A 15,703-nucleotide genomic window follows, 5' to 3' on the forward strand; every position below is an offset into this window, starting at 1 on the left:
AAAGGATTCGTATATCAAGTTTCTAGACCTCCTGTTTGCAAGAGAAAATGCAAAAAAGGATTCGTATATCAAGTTTCTAGACCTCATGGTTGCAAGAGAAAATGCATAAAAGGATTTGTATATCAAGTTTCTAGACCTCATGGTTGCAAGAGAAAATGCCTAAAAGCATTCGTACATCTAGATCCCATAGCTGCCTGTAGAAGGCAGTTCTGTTAATCGCAGCATATATCAAGTTTCTAGACCTCATGGTTGTTTAAAAAAGAAGAAGAAGCGTTCTCCTGATCTGTGATGACTGCAGTTCCCCGGGATTCTTGGGGGGGGGGGGGAAACTCTCTGCTTTAAATGTGCTTAAAACACCCGAGCTTTTCTGCAGGACTTATAAAGTTTGACTCTCCTTTCCGGAGCAGGGAAAAATGATTCGCAGGCTGACTGGCTTCTTGCAATTCCTGAACTCGAACTCACAGCTTTGCTCTCTCCCGAACGAGCAGAGAATTGGCCTTGCCAACGGTGGTTTATTTGGGATGTCCAAACATGGGCAACGCAAGTTGTTTTTCTGCTTTCTGCGGGGATTAACAAGCCCTCGCAGATGACCTGTTTATTGAGAATTCATCTGTGATTTGTTTGCGAGAGGATTAGAAGGACAGCCGAGGAGAACTCGCTCCTTCGTTCTTTGTTTTGCAGGGAACTGAGATGATGGATCCAACACACCGCGCTGCATTTCCTGCGGCCGCAACCCACACTCCCCGCAAGCAGAAAGGCTGCAGCATTTGGGATTTTTTAGGTTAGTCAAAGGATGCGTTCAGAAAGAGGACAGAGAAAACATCTCTCTCCCTCTCTCGTAACACTCGACAAAGCTGGATGTCGGAAGACTGAATCGTAGAACTGCAAAGTTGGAAGGGGCCCCCCAGGGGTCATCCAGTCTGACCCCCCCTGCAAGGCAGGAATCTCAGCTAAAGCATTCCGGACAGATGGCCACCCAACTTCTGCTTAGAAACCTCCGAGGAAGGAGAGTCCGCCACCTTCCATCCCACGGCCGAACAGCTCTCGCCGTCGGGAAGTTCTCCCTGATGTTGAGTCGGAATCTCCTTCCTTGTCACTTGAAGCCGCGGGTTCGAGTCCTACCCTCTGGAGCAGGGGAAAACAAGCTCGCTCCCTCCTCCTTGAGATATTGGAAAGTGGCTCTCCTATCTCCTCTTTTCCAGGCTAAACGTACCCAGCTCCTTCAACCGTTCCTCACCAGGCTTGGTTTCCAGACCCTTGATCATCTTGGCCGCCCTCCTCTGCACACTTTCCGGCTTGTCAACATCCTCCTTAAATTGTGGTGCCCAGAAATGGACTCCAGGTGTGGTCTGACCCAGGCAGAATAAATTGGGACCATGACTTCCTTTAATCTGGACACTAGACTTCTGGACACTAGACTTCTGTGGATGCAGCCCAGAATAGCATTCGCCTTTTTTGCTGCTGCATCACACTGTGGGCTCACGTTCATCTATCTGTGACTCGTTTGAGGACATAGCTAAGCTGTGGAACTCCATCCCACTGGAGACTTGGATGGCTCTCGAAAAGAACTGGGCAAATTTTTGGAGAGAGGGCTATCTGCTCCGCCTCAACAGCTGGAGGCAGCGATGCTTGGGAATCTCAGTTTTTGGAAGCCACAGGAGAGTCAGGTTCTCTCGCACTCGGATCCCGCTTTGAGGTTTCCCGTAGGGGCATCTGTGAGGAGAGGTTGCCGGACTAAATTTGCCAATAGCTTTTCTTACGTCGCTACCCACTACTGTCACTTTCCTTCCAGCATACAGTCTACTTGTTGTTGTTTTGGGAGAGAACTAATAAACTCTTAATTATGCGACTGGAATTTGCTAGCATGTGGCTGAATCCCACCCTGGAAGTGGTGAACCATCCGCAACACAGCTTATCGTTGCGGTTCCCATCGTTCAGCAAACCCCCCTATAAAATCCCTCTGCCCGCAGGCCTTGCTTAATTGACAATTAATTCTTAGCTGAAAACACTGTTTTGCCAATTATGCGGTCATTTTGATTTGCATTTTGGGGTTTCTCTTCATTATCGTCGCCTGGGCGAGTCGTCCTCAGGGCAAAGCGAAGGAACGAAATAGAAACGGCCGGGAACATCGCCAAACAGAACCAAATAATTTTCCGTGTTCGGAGGGACCCCGAGGGTCCTCTAGCCCACCCCCCTTTTCGATGCAAGGAATCTCAACACATGGCTGGACACAGAACTGACCTGCGCCTCCATGGAAGAAGAAGAAGAAGAAGAAGAAGAAGAAGAAGAAGAAGAAGAGGAAGAAGAAGAGGAGGAAGAAGAAGAAGAAGAAGAGGAAGAGGAAGAGGAAGAGGAAGAAGAAGAAGAAGAAGAAGAGGAAGAAGAAGAAGAAGAAGAGTTTGGATTTGATATCCTGCTTTATCACTACCCGGAGGAGTCTCAAAGCAGCTCACATTCTCCTTTCCCTTCCTTCCCCACAACAAATGATCTGTGAGACGAGTGGGGCTGAGAGACTTCAGAGAAGTGTGACTAGCCCAAGGTCACCCAGCAGCTGCATGTGGAGGAGAGGAGACACAAACCCGGTTCACCAGATTACAAGTCCGCCACTCTTACACCACTACACCACACACGTTCATGGGTTTTTGTGAGAAGGTTCAGGAAAATTGCAAAACCTGATGGGAGAAAATGAATACAGTGGTATCTCGGTTTTCAAGTGTCTCAGAAGCTGAACGTTTCAGTTTTCGGATGCCGAAAACCCGGAATGAATTGCTTTCTGTTTTAGAACGCGCCTCAGAAGTGGAACGGCTTCTGCTGCGCGCTTTTCCCATTTTTTCCCCAATTTAACCTGCAGCCAGCCCTTTTGTGCCTCAGTTTTGAACATTTCAGAAGTCGAGAGGTCTTCCAGAACAGATTACGTCCGAGAACCGAGGTACCGGTGTAAATGAGAAACAGCTGATCGGGTCTCAAGCCGTTTAAAAAAATATAATACAGATAGTAAAAACACTAGAAACAGCACTGTCAGGAGCCATTTCCTTAAAAGCAGTCGGTTCTCAAAGACCTGAAGAGACAAGAAGAGGAAGAAGAAGAGTTTGGATTTGATATCCCGCTTTATCTCTACCCGAAGGAGTCTCAAAGCGGCTAACATTCTCCTTTCCCTTCCTCCCCACAACAAACCCTCTGTGGGGTGAGTGGGGCTGAGAGACTTCAAAGAAGTGTGACTAGCCCAAGGTCATCCAGCAGCTGCATGTGGAGGAGCGGAGACGCGAACCCGGTTCACCAGATTACAAGTCTAGCGCTCTTAACCAATACACCAGGAAGGAGAGATGGGCACTGAAGAGGAAAGGGGAGGGAGGGAAGGAAGGAAGGAAGGAAGGAAGGAAGGAAGGAAGGGAGAGAGAGAGAGAGAGAGAGAGAAGAAGAAGAAGAAGAAGAAGAAGAAGAAGAAGAAGAAGAGGAGGAGGAGGAGGAGTAGGAGTTTGGATTTGATATTGATAGGGAAACCGGCAGGGGGAGCGCTCTTCCCGGAAGCCTGCTGACAAGGCGGCCAGCCGGGACTCACCGGATCGCCTTTAGGACACTTCCCCTGGGCCCCGAAAACCCCTCCACATGTTTCCCCACACGGTCTCACAAGCAGCACACTGATTTTCCCCAATAACCCCTTCAAAAGGCTGTACATAAAGCCTAAAAACCCGTACCGCTTCGCCTGTCAGAAGCGCTTCGCTACACACCATTTTCTCAATGAGCGGCAGGCCCGCCAATCAGGAGCATGCATCCAGCTCAGCCTGCAAAATGGAACGTTCAGCTCAGATACTATGATTCAATCATCACCTTCACGCTTGACTGAACGCTAAGTGGGTATTGACAGGCTCCCTGCTGGGAGAACAATGGAATCGAAACCAAAATGTATCCAGTTGGGGAAACTATTAATTATAACTTGCAACAATGTATCAAATGGACAATTTAAAGACTGGGTGGCCTGGTTTTGACAGCTCGAAATGTTTATTATTGTAAAATCCGTAACTCCTGAACGCAGTGTCCAATCTGCTCAGTTCGAGTGTCTATCTTCTCCTCAGGAGATGGACTCTCCATCCCCTCGGTTCCCGCCATCCTCCGACCATCAGAAGTACACTTTCTTGAACATATATAATTTTTGGACTTTGTGTCGATGACCTTCATAATCCTTTCAGCGGGCAGTCACGTCCTCATCCAGATGTAGGAGGAAATGCACCCCTCCCAATAATCCACTCAAGCTCCATCCATCAGTTACCATAGTAGCAGACATCCTCCCAAGGATCCCCTATTGTTCTTCCCCGGTGGAAACTCTCCATGTGTATTGTACCCACCCTTAAACCATTTACCTGTTCCTGCCACCTTGATCGTTATGCTAAACTTGTTTTTCCCATATGCAGATCCTGAAAACCCCCCTTCCTCCTGTCAATCATCTGACGTTTTCCCCATGTGATGATGACGTTCCTGAAGTGTATTCTGGGATGTTTTGTGAAGTTTTAAAAGTCCATGTCACCCCTTTCCCCGTTGAACAGTCTTGGCTGCTCCTGTTGCGCAATAAAGCTTCTTTGCTTTACTTTGCTCCTGGCTGGCTTCCTCCTTGATCTCCGCAGAACCCGTGGGCTTCTCTCATAGGGCCAAGTGGACAAGCACACTTGGGATTTTTCCGTAACAGCTGGTGCCGAAACCCGGGAGTCTTGCGGTGCTCCCGTGTGGCTGGCCGCGGGACCCCAAAACCTTCAGCCGGCACCGGGCCCTTTTGCCTGGGAAGTTTTTCCGGACCTCCGGCCATCCTCCGGGCGGTAATTGCAAGTCTCCGAGGGACCAACCAGGGAGCAAAGGGAAAGCTCGCCGGCTACCTTCTTGATCCCGGGATCACAGGACCAGAGACGTGAGTATAGGTTGAATCCCCGTGCATCGGTGGGAGAGGGGTGGTGACTCCTGGCAACCAATTCTCTGCCCTCTTACCTATCGTTATTTCTTGCCTTTCTCTTGGTCCAACGCGTGGACCCATGCTCAACTCGACAGGGGAGTCCTGAGCTCTATTTCTTTCTCTTAAACCTCTGGTCAGCCGCACCGAGACGGGACTCGAACGTAAGACGGGGAGGACGGCCTAAACAACCACCTCTCCGCTGTGGGTACCCTATCGAACGCAAGGGGCCAGAGTTCTTCTTCGTACCTCTGTCTTCCTCATTGGTGTGGAACCCGAGAAATAAGACGGGGAGGACGGCCTAAACAACCACCTCCCCGCAAACGGGTGACCTACCAGCCGAGGGGCAGGGGGACTTCCTTTCTATCGTTACCCTAGCCGCACTGGTCGGGACACGTGTACGCGCTTGTCGCGTGTGAACCCGCTTCCAAACGCAAGGGGGGTATTCCGGAACGAAAACTCTATCCAGAGGCTACCTGATCTGGCACCACGCTAAGTGGGCGTCCAGTAGGGCCCTCTCTCTCAAGTTGTAACGTCAGGTAGGAGGTTGCCAGGAGGGAGAGCTTGGCCTGAGGGGCAAGACAAGGCAGAGTGGTGAGGAAACCCCTGGTTGTTTGGAAAGGAAGAGGTCTGGGGAAGGAACCCCGACGGAGTAAGAAATAGGCGCCAGAGTTGAAGTTGAAGTGTTAGGAATAGGAAAGGAAGGACTAAGGATATCCAATTAAGAAACCCGAACCCCTACCCTTTTTTCCCGTTCTTAGGAACCCGAACCCCGAAGTCGCGAGATGGGAACTAAAGCTTCGAAGCATGAGCGGGCTCCCTCTGAGAGGAAAGCTTCACGGAAGCCTTCCGTTTCTCAGCTGGACCCCGACTCCCCTCTTGAGTTCGTCTTAGCCCACTGGAAGCAAATACCAGGGCACGAACTACTATCCAAGCAGAAGTTAGGAGACCTCTGCAGGAATCTATGGCCAAATGCTACTGCCACCTTAAAACCCGAGCTCCGCTGGCCAACGGACGGGTCTTTCAATAAAGACCGACTTAATTCTCTGAAGAAGTACTTATTAGAAGAAAAACCCCGCCAGCTAGAATACCTGGCTGCCTTTGAGGCCGTCCAGCAGGTTCTGTGCTCCCTGCAGACTGCCCCATCACTGCAACTTCCCATCATCAAGCCTAATCGGCGGCCCAGCGAGAAGAGGCGCCAAAAACCAGCCCAGTCGCTCCCTCCCCCTTACGAGGAACGTTCAAATGAAGAACTCATAGATCGGACCTTAATCCCCTTCTACTACCAGGGCGCAACAGCACCCGTTTCAGACCTCGGGACAAGTTCAGAGGATGAGGAGTCGGAGGGGGAGGAGGGGATGGCCCTCCGTAGCGGGAATAAAACAAAAGGGAAGCAAGCGCCACCATCATCAGGCGCGGGCCCCAGCACATCTGGGAAACAGCCGCCACCATCTTCAGGCGCGGGCCCCAGCACATCTAAGCCTAGTGGGGAGCCAGAGATACAGATGCCCTTGAGAGCACTGCCCATACCACCGGCAGAACCAGATGGCCCACCCCGTATGATTTACACCCACCAACCGTTTCATACAGCGGACCTGGTGGCCTGGGCAAGCCAGATGCCGTCTCTAAGAGATAGCCCTGATAAATGTTATCGCCAAATAAGCGCTATCTTCTCCACACATCATCCGACTTGGGCTGACACGCATGTTCTCCTTAATGCCCTCTTTAATGAGGCGGAGAAGGCAGATATCTTGGCCAAGGCGGGAGAAGCACTAGAGCTTGAAAACTACCAGCAAAACAAACCCGACGGTATTGAACCGCTGACAGCCCAAAATCTTAGGATTGAGCCGGAGCCTGCTTGGGACTACAACACCCCTGGCGGCGTGTGGCGCCTAAAAATCTTCAAGAAAGCCATCCTAGATGGGATTAAAGCGGCTGGCCAGCGCACCGTGAATTGGACTAAAGTCCAGTCGGTTCTACAAGGACCTAATGAGCACCCCTCAGATTATTATACTAGGCTGGTATCGGCGATAAAGACCTGGGGCGGGATAGACCCCGACAATCCTCAGCACGCAGTGATAGTGAAAGGATTCTTTAAGGATCAATCCAGCCCGGACATAAGAAAGGCTTTAAGCCTCCAGATAGGATACGATGGAAAGAGTTTCAGCGAAATCCTCTCCATCGCAAAAACCATCTTCAACACTAGGGATGAGAAGAAAAGGAGAGAACCAAGGCCAGAGGACGACCATGTGCTCGCCCTCAGCATGGAACCGGCTCAGTATCAAAGCAGGGGAAGAGGACGAGGAAGAGGAAGGGGGCCACAAGTCACAAACCGACCCTGGGGCTATACAGGAGGGGGCTGCTTCCATTGCCAGGAGGAAGGGCACATACGCAAATTTTGTCCATATCTTAATCCAGTAACTAATTGGACACAAGAGAACAGGCCTCCCCACCACAGAGGAACGAGCTATGCGCCCTACCTACCTAACCAACAGGCTGCCCCAGGGTTTGGGAACCAAACCCCAGCGACTCAAGGACAGTGGCCCCAACCACCTTCCAGACCACCGCAGACATCCCAGTCCAATACGCGCCCCCCGATTCACCAGAGTGGGGTCCAGAATCCTGCAGCACCACCGGCCACTCTACCTCCCCAGCCGCATGGAGCAAATCAGTATTGACAATCAGCCGGGGATCCCAACCAGACCCACTCCATTTGCCCAGTCCTAGCGCTCTCTCCGGAAGATCCCATCTGCACCATTGAGATCGATGGGCACCCTTATGAGTGCCTTCTCGACACCGGAGCGACCTATTCCACCTTGGCCAACAGCCATCTGGAACCTGGGCAGGAAACCAAGAAGGTCATGGGACTGGATGGGATACCCCGCACCTGCCCGCTCTCACAGCCAGCCAAGGTCACCCTGGGACCCCTATTAGCGGAACATACCTTCTTGCTAACCAGCAGCCCAGTGAATCTCTTGGGGAGGGACCTACTTTGCAAGCTGAGAGCGACTATTAAATGCTCACAGGACGGCATATATCTGCACATGCCTGAGGAATCTGTACCTGCATTCCAGGGACTTGTACAAGAAGCAGTCCAGGAGCGTCAGTTCCCAGATCTCCCCTTGGACCTTGAATTGGAACTACCCCCTTGGCTATGGGGGACAGAATCCACCTCTGTAGGGCTTTTAAAATCCGCTGTGCCTGTCAAGATCACCTATAGAGCAGATCTCCCATACCCTTGTACTAAGCAGTACCCACTGCCACAGGCTGCAATACAGGGACTTACACCCATGATAGAGGATTTCCTACAACAGGGAATTTTAGTACCTTGCGCCTCCCCGTGCAACACGCCAGTCCTCCCCATTAAGAAGGCCGCTACAGAGGGCGCCCCAACCCGTTACCGTTTTGTACAGGACTTGAGATTAGTTAACCAATTCGTGGTGCCGCGCCACCCGGTGGTGGGGAACCCAAACTCCCTACTAAATGCAATACCACCGGGCACCTCCTGGTACAGCGCTGCAGATTTATGTTCTGCATTTTTCAGCATACCCCTGGCCCCTGAAAGTCAATTTCTCTTTGCCTTCACCTGGGGACCTGGCCAGCTCACTTGGACCAGGCTACCCCAGGGGTATGTGGAGTCGCCGGCCATCTTCTCTGCTATCTTGCACCAAGATCTACAGGATGTAGTACTGCCTGCTGGATCCAAGTATCTGCTTTACGTTGATGATATATTGATTTGTTCTAATAGCGAGGAGGCATGCAAATTGGACACCAAACACCTCCTTGTCGCCCTAGCCTACAAAGGACACAAAGTTTCCCCCAAAAAGCTACAATTCTGCAAGCAGGAGGTCAGATATCTTGGACACGTCCTAGGGGTGGGCACCCGGAGCCTGGCAACCGACAGAATAGATGCAGTCACGAAAATACCCCTACCTCAGACTAAACGACAATTGCGTGGGCTGCTCGGGATGGCTGGGTTCTGTAGAGAATGGGTCGCAGCCTACAGCGAAATAACGAAGCCCCTGTCGGCCATGACCCGCCAGGACCACCCCGATAAGTTAATATGGAGCGAGGAGGCTTTTGCCTGCTTTGAGCGCCTGAAGAGGGAATTACGTTCCACCCCCGCTTTAGGCCTCCCAGATTACCGCATCCCATTCAATCTATACGTCCACGAACAGATGGGGGTGGCCTCGGGAGTCCTAACTCAATCCTTTCGGGATCGGCAGAGGCCAGTGGCTTACTACAGTCTGCAGCTCGATAACACCGCCAAAGGAGCCGTAAGCTGCCTTAGGGCCATAGCCGCTGCAGCAATCCTCCTCCAGAAAGCGCAGGAGACAGTACTGGGGCATGAAATTACCATCCATGTGCCCCATGCAGTCTCCACCCTCCTATCTATGAAAGGCACCCACCATTTTTCCAATCCGCGTCTAAACCGCTACGAAGCCCTCCTATTGGCTCCCTCAAACGTAGTCATCAAGAGAGTAAACTCCTTGAACCCGGCGACCCTACTTCCACTGCCGGAAGATGGCACCCCCCATCACGATTGCGCTCAAATTGTCAGACAAACTGAAAAACCTAGAGAGGATTTGGATCACCTCCCCCTGGAGAACCCAGATCTCATATTATACACAGATGGCAGCTCTAAGATAGTGAATGGAGAGAGAAAGACTGGATATGCGGTAGCATCTGATTTCGAAGTATTAGAAGCGGGTCCCATACATGCCCAGTACAGTGCTCAGGCGGCCGAACTAGTAGCCCTCATCAGAGCCTGTGAACTTAGCGAGGGAAAGCGCACCACCATATACACCGACAGCAAATATTGCTTCGGTCTGGTCCACACTACGGGGCAGATATGGCTCCAAAGGGGCTTCCTAACGGCTGCAGGATCGCAAATCTCCCACGCCGCCCTAGTGGAAAGACTGCTATCTGCAATTCACCTACCGGCCTCCATCGCTGTCGTCCACTGTAAGGCCCACACCAAAGGGAGGGACCCGGTCTCAAAAGGCAATAGGAGGGCGGATCGCGCCGCCCAAATGGCAGCCTTGCAAACCCCACGGGAGGGGGCAGACTTCCAATGCATTCAAATACCTGCAGACTTCGACTTTGATCTAATGTATAGGACTGCCCCTGAGGAGGAGCAATCCACGTGGACTACCATTGGTGCGACAAAAGTCAATGGCGTATGGACTCTTCCAGATGGGAGAGTCGTCATGCCCAGGGCTTGGACCCCTAAGTTTGTCAGAGTCCTCCACCAACAAACCCACTGGGGCAAAGGGAAGCTGATAGACTTTGTTCAAAGATCCTGGTATGCCCCTGGGACAGCCACGGCAGCAGCCGCTGCTACTAAGAACTGTGTCACTTGCCAAAATTATAACCCTAAACGTGAGCCCAGGCGGCCACCAGGGGCTAGACCATGGGCTTTTGTCCCCTTTGAAAACTTACAATTGGACTTTATTGATCTTCCCCCGTGTCAGGGCTTTCATCATGTTCTGGTTATAATTGACAAATTCTCCTCATGGACTGAGGGCTTTCCTGCTAAAAGGGCTACAGCCTCGGTTGTGGCCAGAGCCCTACTCCATGAGATCATTCCACGATTTGGAATCCCACGCAAGTTAGACTCTGACAGGGGGAGCCACTTCACAGCGGCTGTGGTCCAGCATGTGGCATCTGCTCTTGGCATTAAGTGGGAACTGCACACCCCCTACCACCCCGCTTCCTCAGGGCAAGTCGAACGCATGAATCAGGAAATAAAGGTCCAATTGGGGAAAATCTGTAGCTCCACTGGTTTGAAGTGGGTCAATGCACTGCCAATAGTCCTTCACAACATCAGGAGCGCCCCCACTGGACCCCTAAAACTCTCCCCCTTTGAACTTCTCTTCGGACGACCCCCTCCTATCTATAACACCCAGTTCCCCTTATCAGAATTGGACATTGGGGAAGCTGAACTTACCAGCTATGTGATACAACTGCAGAAACAGCTGCGCAGCCTCCATAAATATGCGGCCATAGAAGGCCAGAACCTGCCAGCAGATGCCCCCGTTCACTCATTCCAACCAGGAGACTGGGTGTTAGTGAAGGTCTATCAGAAACTCCCACTGCAGCCAGCCTGGGAGGGTCCATATCAGGTCCTCCTCGTCTCACTCACAGCTCTAAAAGTGGGGGAGAAAAATGCCTGGCTTCACCATACCAGGTGCAAGGCTACACAACCGCCACAGGAGACACAGGAAAGCGGGGGGGAGGATTATACTTTTGATAACCCACCTCCCACTGCAGCCTCCTATATAGACGACGAGGACGGAGAACATATCGCCCCACCACAGGATCAGGATCGGGACCAGGATCGGGTCCAACAGCCTTCGCCACCGGATCAGGATCGGGACCAGGATCGGGTCCAACAGCCTTCGCCACCGGATCAGGATCGGGACCAGGATCGGGTCCAACAGCCTTCGCCACCGGACCAGGATCGGGACCAGGATCGGGTCCAACAGCCTTCGCCACCGGACCAGGATCGGGACCAGGATCGGGTCCAACAGACCGGACCGGGCGCCATCTGGACCTCCGAGATCGTTCCCGGCAACACCGGTATCAAACTACGCCTGAAACGCGACTGACAGCTCGTTGACAGCTCGCCTCGCCTCCTGACAGCTCGCTGACAGCTCGTCCTTCGCTTCGCCTCGCCTTCTGACAGCTCGTTGACAGCTCGCCTCGCCTTCTGACAGCTCGTTGACAGCTCGCCTCGCCTCCTGACAGCTCGCTGACAGCTCGTCCTTCGCTTCGCTTCGCCTTCTGACAGCTCGTTGACAGCTCGCCTCGCCTTCTGACAGCTCGCTGACAGCTCGTCCTTCGCTTCGCCTCGCCTTCTGACAGCTCGTTGACAGCTCGCCTCGCCTTCTGACAGCTCGCTGACAGCTCGTCCTTCGCTTCGCCTCGCCTTCTGACAGCTCGTTGACAGCCCGCCTCGCCTTCTGACAGCTCGCTGACAGCTCGTCCTTCGCTTCGCCTCGCCTTCTGACAGCTCGCTGACAGCTCGTCCTTCGCTTCGCCTCGCCTTCTGACAGCTCGCTGACAGCTCGTCCTTCGCTTCGCTTCGCCTTCTGACAGCTCGTTGACAGCTCGCCTCGCCTTCTGACAGCTCGCTGACAGCTCGTCCTTCGCTTCGCCTCGCCTTCTGACAGCTCGTTGACAGCTCGCCTCGCCTTCTGACAGCTCGTTGACAGCTGACAGCTATCTGACAGTTCCACCTTCAACTTCTACCATGCCGCCCCAATTTCTCTGCTCTCCCCGGACTCTATCCCTTGTTCTAACCGCTGCGACTATCACCTTCGCAGCCAACTACTGCGTGCACTTGCACACCGACTACCGTTACCTGGACTTCCATGCTGTTGACCTAGGGGGTAGGGACAACCAGGATCGAATGGGGGACTTTGACTTTTGTGTTCCTGAGTCCCGGACCCTCTTGCGTCACTCTGCAGTACCCCAACTCTCTGACTCTCAGTATTGGGAACTCTTTATCCGTACCCAATACTTCCATCGCATCGGAGCCGCTGTCCTCGCCTTGGACCATGGGCATTACCGTTTGCAATGCGTGAATGGGTCCTACCTCCTCTATGAACGAGGGGAAGTCACCAGGCTTCCCAACTGGACTGAGGTGGCGCTTGGTGGAGCCTCACACGCCTACACGGACACCCACCAACCCTCTGAGAGTCTCCTTTTTGGATTTCAATGCCTCCGTATGGCTCCGGGACCCCATAGATCCCAGTTGCAAGGCGTATGTCTCCGGAGGTTTTGTTGCCTCTGGGACCTTGGACTTACGGGAAACTGGCAGGGGAGAGAGTACTTAGAAGGGTGGCATCACCCAGTGGCCCCTTCCCATCCTCCTGCTTGGGACCATACAGGACCTATGAGATGTGGAGGCATTGCCTCCAACGTCAGCCTCCTTAATTCCACTGACCCCCTTCACCCGATAGGCACCGCTCCCCGACAATTAGGACTGAACCGGTCTGGCATAGAACCGGACCTCCTCTCTTCCTGGGAGCAGAACTCTTTCATCCAACTCCTCAGCAAGGTGGCAAAGGAGACCACTACACGGGACTGTTGGATCTGTGCTCATGCTCCAACCCATATGAGACAAGGGCTACCTCTGGTTCCGGTGGCCGTCACCCTGGAACAGTTCCGGTCAGGGGACGTTGCCTCATGGAACCTAACAGCCTTGAATCTCACCCACCAATACCTGTACTTGACAGGTCCAACCAGGGGCCCCCTTTGCCGCCGCTTCACTGGACAAGGACCTAACGTGGGGGTCAGTGTGTGCGACATCAACCTGGAACTCCGTGAGACAGGGCAAGTTATCGTCACCAGCCCGAGAGGCACGCAGACTGCCTCCGACCTCTCCGCCGCTTGGACTACCGTCGTTGGACCCGTGGGAAAGCCGAACCCCGCTCTCTTGCAAAGTTTTGCCTCAGGCCGGATGGAGTCCTACCTCGCGGGCCTGTGGTGGATCTGTGCTCACCGCGGGTACCGGTGGGTCAGCCCCCACATGTCTGGCTCCTGTTATATCGGATATATTGTCCCGGGCATCCGAGTCACCCATGACCTGCCTACCGGGAGACAAAGGAACAAAAGAGAGGAACAGGCTCTCTCGGACCTCTCCGATGTGGCCGCTAACGGAGAGACGTGGGGGAGAGCATTGTTCCCTGCCTACGGAGCGGGTTCCAATCACGTTGACATCTTGAAACTCACGGACATCCTCCTCAAATTCATGCGAGAAACCGAACAGGTCACCGATGCTCTAACCACTGAGCTCTCCCAGGTACGACAATTATCGATCCAAAACCGGATTGCTACCGATTTTTTACTGTCATCGGAGGGCGGGACTTGTGCTCTGATTGGTTCAGAGTGCTGTACGTATGTAACCGACCAAACCCTAAACATAACGGGACACCTAAACAACATACATAGACTTGCTGGGACCCTGCGTGACATCCAGCATGAAGGACTGTCAGGGCTCGACCTGTGGGGTTGGCTGCCTGACTTGGGCTGGGCGAAGCAACTCCTGAAGGGACTAGTTGTGATTGTTTTAGTCGTTACCGTATGCATTGTGACCTTTTGTTGTGTTGCTCACTGCTGGGGACCGTGTTGTTCTTTGCTTCGTTGTCCCTCCCGGAAAGCCCCTAACGCTATATTTCCCCTTAGAGCCTATTCCCGTACCGCCATTCCCTTCCCTGAATACGTACAGATGCGGCACCTGGGGGAAGGGGAATATCAGATCACCGAACTGTGAAGGTGCGGAGAGAAGGGGTTGCTGTTCCTCCGGAACGGGCCGCAACCCTCTCTCCGAATGGGGGATATGATAGGGAAACCGGCAGGGGGAGCGCTCTTCCCGGAAGCCTGCTGACAAGGCGGCCAGCCGGGACTCACCGGATCGCCTTTAGGACACTTCCCCTGGGCCCCGAAAACCCCTCCACATGTTTCCCCACACGGTCTCACAAGCAGCACACTGATTTTCCCCAATAACCCCTTCAAAAGGCTGTACATAAAGCCTAAAAACCCGTACCGCTTCGCCTGTCAGAAGCGCTTCGCTACACACCATTTTCTCAATGAGCGGCAGGCCCGCCAATCAGGAGCATGCATCCAGCTCAGCCTGCAAAATGGAACGTTCAGCTCAGATACTATGATTCAATCATCACCTTCACGCTTGACTGAACGCTAAGTGGGTATTGACAGGCTCCCTGCTGGGAGAACAATGGAATCGAAACCAAAATGTATCCAGTTGGGGAAACTATTAATTATAACTTGCAACAATGTATCAAATGGACAATTTAAAGACTGGGTGGCCTGGTTTTGACAGCTCGAAATGTTTATTATTGTAAAATCCGTAACTCCTGAACGCAGTGTCCAATCTGCTCAGTTCGAGTGTCTATCTTCTCCTCAGGAGATGGACTCTCCATCCCCTCGGTTCCCGCCATCCTCCGACCATCAGAAGTACACTTTCTTGAACATATATAATTTTTGGACTTTGTGTCGATGACCTTCATAATCCTTTCAGCGGGCAGTCACGTCCTCATCCAGATGTAGGAGGAAATGCACCCCTCCCAATAATCCACTCAAGCTCCATCCATCAGTTACCATAGTAGCAGACATCCTCCCAAGGATCCCCTATTGTTCTTCCCCGGTGGAAACTCTCCATGTGTATTGTACCCACCCTTAAACCATTTACCTGTTCCTGCCACCTTGATCGTTATGCTAAACTTGTTTTTCCCATATGCAGATCCTGAAAACCCCCCTTCCTCCTGTCAATCATCTGACGTTTTCCCCATGTGATGATGACGTTCCTGAAGTGTATTCTGGGATGTTTTGTGAAGTTTTAAAAGTCCATGTCACCCCTTTCCCCGTTGAACAGTCTTGGCTGCTCCTGTTGCGCAATAAAGCTTCTTTGCTTTACTTTGCTCCTGGCTGGCTTCCTCCTTGATCTCCGCAGAACCCGTGGGCTTCTCTCATAGGGCCAAGTGGACAAGCACACTTGGGATTTTTCCGTAACAATATCCTGCTTTATAACTACCCGAAGGAGTCTCAAAGCGGCTCACATTCTCCTTTCCCTTCCTCCCCCCACAACAAACCCTCTGTGGGGTGAGTGGGGCTGGGAGACTTCAGAGAAGTGCGACTAGCTGCATGTGGAGGAGTGGAGACGCGAACCCGGTTCACCAGATTACGAGTCCACCGCTCTTAACCTCTACACCACACTGGACAGCTGTGGGTCCAAAATGACTG

This window comes from Lacerta agilis, chromosome 18, assembly GCF_009819535.1.
Source record: "Lacerta agilis isolate rLacAgi1 chromosome 18, rLacAgi1.pri, whole genome shotgun sequence".
Taxonomy (NCBI): domain Eukaryota; kingdom Metazoa; phylum Chordata; class Lepidosauria; order Squamata; family Lacertidae; genus Lacerta; species Lacerta agilis.